We start from the raw sequence: 12,327 nt of genomic DNA, 5'->3' as shown, positions 1-12,327 counted from the left end.
TGTGTTTTGCTTTGAGGTAAGGGATTGGCCATGTGATCCATTAGGGGGCGCCTTTCTGCACTAGCTTTTGCCAGCAAGGCGCTGGGCTGTAAGGAAGAGACAGCTGATTTTCGTATTCAGAAAATGCTGGAGGGGTAGGCCAGAGAGGCCGGACCTAGGATGGATACTCAGAAACCTTTGTCTCCACTGATTCTTGTGGGCCTGAAGGGGGTTTTGGGCTCGGTGTGTGCTTCTTCCTTCAAAGCAGTTTTGTTTCATGCCATGTCCTTAATAGCCTTTTTGGGGGCCTTTAGAGTTAGCGAGCTGGTGGCACAATCCAGAAATGATGTTTCTGGCAGGGCTCTTTTCCTACGGGACGTGAGGTTGTTTGAGGGTCACATGGTGATTACTGTTCATCGCTCAAAGACTAATCAGTTTCAAAAGGTTATGGAGCTTGAGCTGGGTAACTGTTCAGAGCTCGAGCTGTGCCCCGTCACTGCGTTAGCGGCTGATTTGGCAGTTCGGAGGCATAACAAGGAGTTTCTGTTCTGCCACAGTAATGGTAGCCCTTTGACAAAGCATCACTTTTGGACTGTGACGTCACGGGCTTTAGGTGAGCTGGGGTTATCTGGGGTGCGGTTTGGGACCCATTCCTTTAGGATTGGGGCAGCTTCAACAGCTGCCACCATGGCGTATCCTTCTGCCTCTATTCAGAGCTTGGGATGGTGGTGCTCATTGGCTTACAAGTCTTATGTTTGACCTTTGATCAGTCCCTAGGTTTGATTGTTGTTTTTGTTTGACTGTTCTCTTTTAGATGCTGTTGTTCCTGGCCAGAGGAGCCGAGTTCTCATCTGTGGCCATAGCCACGTGTTTTGGGCCTCTCACCAGGCGCAGAGAACTTTGGTCATAATTTGGTCAGCCATGCTGCCCCGCCTTGTTTGGCGCAGTGCTTGGGCCCCTGGAGCTATTGAGAGGGCCGGTACAAGGCTAATAAGGAAATTAGGAAGGCATTGGAAGGGGGATTGGGCCACTATCTGCCCCACCCAGATTTTTCCTGGAAATTTCCGGACCTCTACAGAGGGGATGGGGTTCATCTCTCAGAAAAGGGTAATATGCTTTTCTTGAGAGATCTCCAGCAAGGGCTGCGTGTGGCCTTGGGGCTCCCGGTGGGTACTAAGGCCTAAGTAGAGACTTGGCCCTAGTAGTGGCAGGTTTTCCTGGGTTATGGTACTATGCGACTAGGGGAGGACCATGAAGCATCCCCCTTATGGGGAATTAGGGGTCTGGCATGATCAACCTTGGGGTTTGATGACCTGGGGTGGGGAGAATGCAGACCGTCCTGGAGGCTTGACTAGAGGGTACCTTACAATGAGACGTGTGTCTGGGGTTGGGCCCTCTGGGATGAGCATCCCTGATGGGCCAGCCTGGCGGGAGCTGTGGGACATAGCTCCGGCTGGGGGCTGGGTCTCTCGCCCACTAATGGCAGGGGAACGGTCTGTTGAGACCCCTAGCCCTGACCAGACCGTGTTTTGGGTGCCCTTGCTGGAGTTTATAATGTTTAATACCAATGCAGTTGTGTCCGCCTCTTTATTCCGATTTGGGGGGCAATCATATGCTTGCAGCCTGCAGCGAAGCTGCTAGGCTGCAGAGGCATTGTTTGCCTTCCCAAGAGGGAGAGAGGACTCTCGCCCATTTGGGCGTGAATTTAGGGAGCGGGGCCTGGTCGCTTTAATGGCCAGACCTCCGTTCCCCTGTGCAGTCCTTTGACGATTGGCCCTCCCCCCCCCGTTTGTTATGTAAGTGTTTGCTGGTCGCCCCTTTAAGGGGGGCCAGGTAAGAATTTTTTACTGTCCAGCTGATTGGCAGTTGCTGGGGTGTGTTTTTTGCCTACCCTACATAGCTGTACATGGATTGTGGATTTGGCTATCGGGAGGTGCTGTTTAAATAGGTGGTCACTTTAGTTGGCAGGTTTTCCTGGGTTATGGTACTATGCGGCTAGGGAAGGACCATGAAGCATCCCCCTTATGGGGAATTAGGGGTCTGGCATGATCAACCTTGGGGTTTGATGACCTGGGGTGGGGAGAATGCAGACCATCCTAGAGGCTTGACTAGAGGGTGCCTTCCAATGAGACATGCGTCTGGGGTTGGGCCCTCTGGGGTGAGCCTCCCTGCTGGGCCGGCCTGGTGGGAGTTGTGGGACACAGCTCCGGCTGGGGGCTGAGTCTCTCACTAGCTATTGGCAGGGGAGCAGTCTGTTAAGACCCCTAGCCCTGACCAGGCCGTGTTTTGGGTGCCCTTGCTGGAGTTTATGATGTTTAATAAAGTGGCCCATTATTTATATCAATGCAGTTTTGTCCACCTCTTTATTCCAATTTGTTGGGAATTTTATTCCAATTGTTGGTTATACATGTTAACTTGGCTAAGGATTTACTTTCACTTGTTACTAATACCTGTTTTTCTGACTACTTGTAACTGAATGTATAATTTTGCTGTTAACTTTAGTTTTACTGTGAATTGTTTTTATTTATATGTATATATAAGGCCCCTCAAAAACATTGTTTACGGGGGAGGTTATAAATGATTAAATAATCTTAGCTCCTGAACTAAGACTGGATTCAAAGGCCTTCTTCAGAGGTCTTCTGCAAGCTTCACCCAAGGTGAACTGTTGCACGCTAGCTTTGCAGGTTAATTTTTCAAGGTATGTCTAGAAAATGTTCCATGTGCCACATTAAAATGTAAGGTACAGATTTTTTGAAAAAATGGTTGTGACTACCCAGAAGAGTTTCTTAGCTCCTGAACTCTTAAATGGAAGTATTTTTCATCAAGGTAAAAGAGGAACTAAAAACTATCATGTTTCATTACAACATTGAATAGAATGGCATTAACAATATATTATGAGCCCTGATACAGCAGAGGCCCTTACAGTGGGGAAAATAGAATCGAACCCATATTCCAAGGGGCACTTAGCAGTTGCTGCATCATTTTTCATTGCTTATTCTAAAATGAGAGAGAGAGAGAGATGGGTTGATTGCTGTACAAAGTAAATGAACTCTTTTAGCAATGGCTTAGCTACAAAATGAAACAAAAGTTGGGAAGAAGGACTTCAGTTATACTTTGTGCAATAATTGGAAAGGGAACATAGTCTTTGAGTCACACTGAACTACAAACATCAAGAGAGGGGGAAATAATTATACGAAGAGGAAAACTGGACGACTTTCTGACCTGTTTTCAAAATATCATTAAGATCGTTTGGAAACAGCCAAAATTCTAGCATCTGAGAATAATTCCACTTGATCATTTTGCCAGGCCTTGGCATGAAAAACAACTGGGTTGCAAAGAAATGCTTTGCTTTCTTCCAAATAAAAATTCATCTTTCATCCCCATCAAAGAAAGTGCCTTGTTGGAATGCCCTTTCCCCTTAGATTTACCTAGTGCCTACCTTGCCCTTATTTATGCACTAGGCCAAAACATTCTTCTTTACCCAGACCTTTTAACCAAGAGATTCCATCTTCTTCAGCTTAGGCTGAGGACCGTTTTATCAACATCTTATTAAACTTTTCTGTTTCCCTGGGTTGGATTTATTTATTTATTGTTTTGTATTTCTTCTTATTGATATGGTTTTTTAAAGTCTTATTTACTTTGTTCTGATTTACAGTTTTAGTCGTGAGCGGTGGCATACCTAGCCTATTTGGCACTCAAGGCAGATAATACCTCCATCCTCTATTTATTTTTATTTTTTTGCCATCAAGTCTCAGCTGACTTGAAGCAGCCCTGTGGTGCAATGTGGTAAAGCAGCAGTACTGTGGTCTGAACTCTCTGTTCATGACCTGAGTTCGATTCCAGCAGAAGTTGGATTCAGGTAGCCAGCCCAAGGTTCACTCAGCCTTTCAATCTTCCAAGGTCGGTAAAATGAGTACCCAGCCTGCTGAGGGTGGGGGGGTGTGTAAAAGACTGGGGAAGGCAATGGCAAACCACCCCGTAAAAAGTCTGCCGTGAAAATGTTGCGAAAGCAACGTCACCCCAGAGTCAAAAACGACTGGTGCTTGCACAGGGGACCTTTCCTTTCCTCAGCTGACTTATAGCAACCCTGTAGGGTTTTCAAGGCCAGAGACATTCATAGGTGGTTTCTCATGGCCCGCCTCCACATTGGCGCTGCTTAACTTCTGAGATCTGACAAGATCAAACTATTCTGGGGTTACCCAAGTCAAGGCCCCTCCTCTATATAACAAAATTATTTTCAGTAATACTCATGAAATAAAACAAATAATAGTATTAAATATATTCAGGTGAGTAGCTGTTTTGGTCTGAAGCAGCAGAACAGAGTTTGGTCTTAAATGAGACATTGGAGCCAAACTTTGTTTCAATGGCCAGAAAAGAAATGCAGACATTGAAAAAAAATCTTATTTAGCTTTGTTTATATAATCTTGACACTTAAAAAAAATAAATTCTGACATGCTATTTCATCATAAAAGCCAGTATGGTGTAGTGGTTAAAGTGTTGATCTGGGAAATCCTAGTTTGAATCCCCACTCAGGCCATGGCAGCTTGCCAAGTGACCTTGGGCCAATCACATTACTCTCAGACTAGCCCTGACCTTGATAGTTCCAGAACAGCCTGATCTTGTCAGATCTCAGAAACTAAGCAGGACCAACAAGGAGGCAGGCAATGGCAAACCATCTATGAATGTCTCTTGCCTTGAAAACCCTACAGGATCACCGTAAGGTCAGCTGTGATTTGAAGGAGAAGAAATTCCATCACACCACTCATGTTTTGAGGAGGCATTTGGGAAGGCTTTCTGTTTTCCATTTTGAAGACGCTGACCATCCCAAACATCTACAAGGCATTTCTGAAAGCTAGGACTCTGCCTTTGTACTAACTTTAACAAGCCGAACAACCACAAAATAGTGATCACAAGCTTCATCAGACTGGATGTTAAGAAACACAGTACCCCACCCCCCAAAGAAAGTGCCTTCATCCTCCATTGTTTCCAAAGGACTAAGGTCAAACCAGAAAATCTTTGCTATAGAAACTAAAGAGAGGACATTTTTGCAAGCCTAGCAGAACCAGTGCAATGTCTGAAGTACCCAGCAGTACCAGTGCAATCACAGAGTGCCCAGCAGAACTCATGGCTGTTGTGGCAATGCCAGCTGATATCAAGCACAGAATCACAGTCCAAGCAAGGGAGGTGGGATTTCCAGTAGAACCAGTGCAATGTATAATACCTAACAAAACTAATGCCTTCTGTTCAGAATATTAACAAAGATTTGCTGGTGTGCTTTTTGCTATGCTAAAACTTCCCTGTACCCTAGTGGCTGCAGCCAGAACTGCACTTTAAAAATAAAGGGAAAATTTCAGCTTGGCGCAGCATGAGGCTGGCTTCGAGAGCCTTCTTCAGAGGTCTTCTGCAAGCTTCACCCAAGGTGGACTGCTGCCCTCCTTGGTATGACACTGGTTGTGAGCTACTTCAAAGAAATGGCATACATATTTTCTAAATAAATAAATAATAGATACTGGGATTATAGAATCTTGGTGCATATGCAAGCTTTAAATGTACAGATCCTAATCAGAAACTCTTTATTAACCACAACTGTTATAATAAGTCAGGGCAACAACTGATTCCTTATTATCTATTCCAGGGGTGGCCAATGGTAGCTCTCCAGATGTTTTTTGCCTACAACTCTCATCAGCCCCAGCTGTAAGCCAAAATGCCCTCAAAACGAGGATGGGGAATTGTCAGGTGGGCACCTGGCTTAATAAGGATCTTTTATCTATGTATACAGGATCCACATCCAGAAATTAATGCTTAAATTTACCAAAGACTCTAATTAAGTAAAACAATTAAAAATTATTCCAGAAAAATATAGAACTCACATACAAGGCAATGTGCTCATGAAACATACATGCAGTCCTAGGAAAAAAATATATAGAGAGAGAGAGAGACAACACATGGATAGACAAACAGGGTGATAATTACTGATCGTAGTCTTCAAGGAAGGCTCCAATGGCAATGAAAGAGGACGGGGGAAATGGGACCCTCAACTGTGGCCAGAATCAGGGATGGATCTAGACAGCGGAACTGGGGTACTGCCAGATGCACACACGAGTGCAGCTGGGTCAGAGGTTAAATACCTTGGACCCTCAGGGGATGGGAGGTACAGGGGTGGATGATAGGTGATCAGCTGGTACATGACCTCAGAAAAGGGGAGGCTCTGCAGTGACCATAAGGGCTGGACTAGTGCAGTAGCCAATAGCCAGTTAATTGGCAACCCCTGATTGGATGCTCATACCTAGCCAATGAGCGAACTTCCGGGATCAGAAAATGGCAAGCTGAGCTGCTTTCCTTAATAGGGGCAGGCTGGCACTTCTGTTCGGGATAGTAAAAGGCAAACTAATGCCTTCTGCCTACTTTTCTCAGCTAGAGAATTGTCCAAGATATGCACAGATACTTTGAGGAGACTTACCTTGGCTGAAACGGAGTTCCGGAGGGGGCTCCTTTGAGGCTTTGAGGGATCTCCAGAGAGAAGTTGCATATTCATCATCTACAGAAGTTTCCAGAGTCATTTATTTGGCTTAAGCTCGACAGGATCCGAGTCTTCTTTTACAACTTTAAACATCTAATCTACAAAAGACTGGTGTCAATTTGGATAAACTACCAAAAAAAAGGTATTGATCACTATCTTTTCACTCCGGGACTAATTAAAGCTAAACAAAACAAAATTAAAAGGTGGGAGTTGGATATAATGGAAGCCTGAAAGGAGGAGAAGAAAAGGGGCTAAATTTGAACTTTGTAAATTTAAAAGATAGTGCTAAAAGGAGAAAGGAATTTATTGTTTTGTCTATCTGCAGTTGAGGAAGTAGCCCCATCGTCATAGATCTGCAGCACTCACAGTCAACATGGGAAGTACGTCAGACATCGCAAGATTTCTCTACCAGCGAAACGAGACTTGGTGGCAGGAAAAGCAGGAAGTACCAGAGGAAGAAGAAGGAAGCAAGAGAAGTAAACAGCCTACTCTAGAATTATAATATCAGAGAGAAACATTGGCGGCCATTGTTGGGAGGACAAAGTTTTAACAACATTTTTAAAGTGACTGGGACATTAAAAATTGGTGGAGTTAATTGAGTAGGTAATTTTAAAATAAGGACTATTGGACAGTGGTGAAGAAGATCTGAATTGGATTAAGGGAAAAGAAGGAAATTTTTTAAAGTGAAGTAAAAGTTGCATCCGCCATTTCGGGGAAAATAAAAACTTTAAACATTAATATCTGAGCCTGGGAATTGATTATATGTATAGAGTGAATTCACTCTATGCAAAAAAGAACAATCTGCCAAGAGATGTGGTTATAAGATTTATGACAAAAGAAATGCTGGAAAAAATCATGAACAAAAATTTTGAAAAGACATTGATAGTGGGAGGTAGTAGGATAAGAATTATGAAAGAGTTGCCAAGACAAGTGTTAAATGACAGGAATGCATATAAAAAACTGACAGAGAAACTACGTGACAACGGAATGAGATATAGAGGGATAATACCTGAAGGTTTGAACTTTGAACTTCAAGGGGAAAGGATTACAATTACAAACACACAGGAACTGCGTAGATTTTATGGAAAAAATAAAGAATTTACACCATGATGGATTACAAATTAATATCTTGGAATGTAAATGGACTAAACTCACCACAAAAAAGAAGGGCAACATTTAATTGGATAAAAAAACAACATTGTAATATAGTTTGTTTACAAAAAGTGCATATTAGACAAAAGGATTATAAATTTTTATGGAATAAGCAACTAGGACTAGAATTTTATACATTGGCTGAACAGAAGAAGAGAGGAGTAATTTTTATATTAAAAAAGAATTAGATCCAAAATTGGTTTTTAAAGATAAAGAGGGACGGTACATTGCAGTGGAAATTTTATTGAATGCTAAAAAAAACTTTGTTGGTGAGACTTTATGCTCCAAAAGGACAAAAGGTGCAAAGGACATTTTTTTAAAAAAATATTATGCAACATCTTGATGAAGTGGTTTATGAGCAAATTCTGTTGATGGGGGATTTTAATGGAACAATCCAGAACACGATAGATAGATCTGGGAAGAAAAAAACTGATAAAGAAGGGAAATTGCCAAAATCTTTTTTTTTTAACTGGTTAAACAAGAGAGTTTGGAGGATATATGGAGAAAGTTCAATCCTGAAGTACGGGACTACACCTTTTTTTCAGCCAGACATAACTCTTTTTCTAGAATTGACATGTTGTGGGGTACCAAAGATCTGGGACTTATAACAAAGAAGATAGAGGTCTTACCCAAAATAGGAGCTGATCATAACCCAATAATGTGGATTATAAAATCGTCTAAAAAGTCGAGAAGATGGAGAATAAATGAAGATTTATTACAAAATAAAGAAATAGTGACATCTCTAGAAAATGAAACTAAAGCTTACTTCCAAGTTAATGATAGAGAAGATATAAAATTTCAGACAGTATGGGATGCCTATAAGGCAGTAATGAGAGGAATATTAATAACTTTGAATAATAAAGATAAGAGAGCAAAAGATAAACAGATCTTGGACATTCAAAATAAAATTAAGGAAAAAAGGTGAATTAAGAAAAAGGCCAGGGAAAAAGAAACTTATAAGGGAGATTACAATATTGCAAACACAAATGAGACATTTGTTAAAAAAGGAAATGGAATGGAATCTGAAAAAATTACAACAAAAATCTTTTGAGGGAGCAAACAAGCCTGGGAAGTACTTGGCTTGGCAACTGAAGAAAAAAGTATTATGCTAATTTATTTAAGGGTGTTAAAGTAAAGAAAGAAAGGATTGAAACGTATTTGCAAAAAATTAAAATAGCACCCTTAACTGAATATATGAAAAAAAATTTAAATGATCCAATTGAAAAAATAGAAATTGAAGCAGCGATTAATGTAATGAAATCTAGAAAGGCAACTGGACCAGATGGTTATACGGCAATTTTTTAAAAAATGCTTAAAGAAGAATAAGTACCAAAACTTCAAAAATTGATGAATGCGATAAGATCAAATGGGAAAATACCTAATACATGGAAAGAAGCTGTAGTTTCGTTGATTCCAAAGGAAGATAGAGATGTCATGAATGTAAAGAATTACAGACCAATTTCATTGTTAAATAATGACTATAAGATATACACAAGAATCCTGGCAGAACAGCTTAAACAATATTTAATAAATTTTATAAAGGAAGATCAGGCAGGTTTTCTTCCCAAAAGGCAAATAAGAGACAATATTAGAACTGTTATAAATATTGTAGAATATTATGAAAGACATCCAGAGAAAGAACTTCCATTATTTTTTGTGGATGCAGAGAAAACTTTTGATAATTTGAACTGGGACTTTATGTTTGCAGTAATGGAGAAAATAAAGTTGGGGGAAAACTTTATAAGAATGATAAAGGCAATATATACTGAACAATGTGCAAGGTTATGTATAAATGCAGATCTCACAGATGAAATGAAAATTAGTAAAGGTACAAGACAAAGTTGTCCGCTTTCAACATTGTTGTTTATAATGACTCTTGAAATTTTATTGATGCAAATACAAAATGATGAAGAAATAGAAGGAATGAGAAGTAAAGGTTTTACTTATAAATATAGAGCATTTGCAGATGATATAATGTTTATAAATGAAAATCCTACACAAGTAACTCCTTTGTTGATAGCTAAAATACAAAATTTTGGAGAATTGGCAGGACTTTATGTTAATAAGGAAAAATCAAAACTTTTATGTAAAAATATGCACGTAAATAAACAAAAGGAATTGCAGAGGCTGATGGGATGTGAGGTTACCTCTAAAGTTAAATATCTGGGTGTGGAAATAACAATGAAGAACATTGATTTGTTTAAAAATAATTATGAAAAGTTATGGCGTAAAATGGATGAAGATATGATAAAATGGAACAAGCTTAATCTGTCATTGCTTGGGAGAATAGCTGCAATCAAGATGAACATTTTGCCAAGAATATTGTATTTATTCCAAACTATCCCGATTGTGAAAGCCAACAAACAATTTAATAAATGGCAAAGAAAGATTTCAAAATTTGTATGGGCTGGAAAGAAACCAAGGATTAAAATGAAAGTTTTAACAGACGCTGAAGAAAGAGGAGGATTCCAATTACCAGATTTAAGACTATATCATGAAGCAGTTTGTTTGGTGTGGATAAAAGATTGGGTGACGTTATTGAATAAAAAACTTTTAACGCTAGAAGGTCATGGAAATAAATTCGGCTGGCACGCTTATATGTACTATGGGAAGAAAAAGATGGATGGTTTTTTCTCTCACCATTACATAAGAAGTAATTTGCTAAATATTTGGATGAAGTATAAGAAATATGGTGATGAGAGAATGGATAGTGCCTGCAGAAGTAATTAAAATAACAGCTGAATTAGGAGAAGAAAAATGGATGCCATACAATCAATTATTAAAAATACAAAGCGGTAAAATAGAGTTGAAAACTGCTGAGGAGCTGAATTATAAGTATGATTGGTTTCAAATGCAACAAATAAAGAGTTTGGTGGAAAGTGATGTTAAAACTAAAGGAATAAGACAAGAACAAACAGAAATGGAAAAAGTTCTGCTTGGAGATAATGAAAAATTAATTTTGAAAATCTATAAGTTACACTTAAAATGGTCTACGGAAGATGAAGTAGTGAAATCTCAAATGATTAAGTGGGCAATTAATGTAAATAAAGAAATACAGATGGATACATGGGAATATTTGTGGAAGAACTCTATGAAACTCTCAACATGTCAGAGTATTAAAGAAAACTGTTTTAAGATGATATATAGATAGTATATGACTCCTAAAAAGTTGGCAAAGATGAATAACAAGATGCCGGACAGGTGTTGGAAATGTAGAAAACATGAAGGTTCTTTCTACCATATGTGGTGGACTTGTGAAAGAGCGAAAATGTTTCAACAAGATGATTCAACAAGAGATTTCTAAGATCTTGGGTTACGAATTTAACAAAGTTGCAGAGACTTTTCTGTTGGGATTACAAATGGAAACATTTCCAAAGGAAGATAGGACTTTAATCTGGTACTTGCTCTCAGCTGCTAGGACATTGTATGCACAGTTGTGGAAGCAAGAAAAAATACCAGAAAAATGGGATTGGATTGCAAAAGTTATGACATGGGGTGAAATGGATAAGTTAACAAGAACCTTAAGAGACTATGATTTAGAAGTATTTAAGATGGAGTGGAAGAAGTTCAGAAGATACATAGAAAAAAAGTGGAAAATAAAAGGACGTTGGACAATTTTTGATAATGACTAAGTATAAGAGGGAGGAGGATATGAATTTTGGTTCTTATTTATTAAGGGTACGTTTAATAATAATATTTTAAGTATGGTACACCGGCGGGGGTCAAGTAACGGGGGGAGGGGTAGGTAGAAAGTAATATATGGGATAGAGGAAAAAAGTAGTTATTAATGATGTAAGAAATTGAATATATTACCATATGTTACTAATAAAAATTGTTTGAAACCATAGCTAGCCAATGAGCGGACTTGGCCTAAGTTACCTGATTGGCTGTCCAGGTAACAATGGGCCAAGGGGGAGGCTCCAGGATGACTATTGGGAAAAGAATGGGGGAAATTACTGGGTGGAGGTGTGCTTAAGACTATTAAACTTATCTAAAAAGGTGACAATAGATGGCCAAATTGCTACCTAACGTAACACCCGGTTTACACAAAGGAACTTGGCTCGCTGAAGATGGTCTTCCTCTTCTTCAGTCTTCTCTTGGCACCAGTCTTTGTCTTGAGTTCCATTAGACAAAGGCTTAGGCGGTCTGGCAGGATCCACGCCTAAAATAAGCTCGATTGCCTTATCAGAAGTTGCAGCAGCTGTTGGATATGTGAGTCTCTTGCTTTGCTGTAATGGAATCAGGAAAACAAGATGGATTCTGGTGGTGTTAGCCTTTGGTTCATGCAAACAGACTGGAAACTGTTTGCCTGTACAGTTCATGGTGGAGTGGCTTCTTCCACTGCAACGGCAGTTGATGAATGAACTTTTTATTATGGTCATAGACCAATATAAAAATTATAACATATCATGTAAAACCCCTCCTAAAATACATAAAATACAATAAAATACTTAAAACTTTTCCGCACCTCTACAGGTCGGGGATAACTAAAGTATAATTTAACCAATTTTAAAATCCAGAATCAGTTCAAATTAATATAAAATCCTTTAAATCCAAATATATAAAATCGTTTATAACCTAAAATTCAAACAGATCATACAAAACCTACCATTTCTTGTTTCTTAGTATGGAACTTCACCAGGTAATGGCAGAATTTAGCTATCTGTCTAGAGATA

Source organism: Heteronotia binoei, chromosome 1 (assembly GCF_032191835.1).
Source record: "Heteronotia binoei isolate CCM8104 ecotype False Entrance Well chromosome 1, APGP_CSIRO_Hbin_v1, whole genome shotgun sequence".
Taxonomy (NCBI): Eukaryota; Metazoa; Chordata; class Lepidosauria; order Squamata; family Gekkonidae; genus Heteronotia; species Heteronotia binoei.
Note: the sequence above shows the minus strand (reverse complement) of the source record.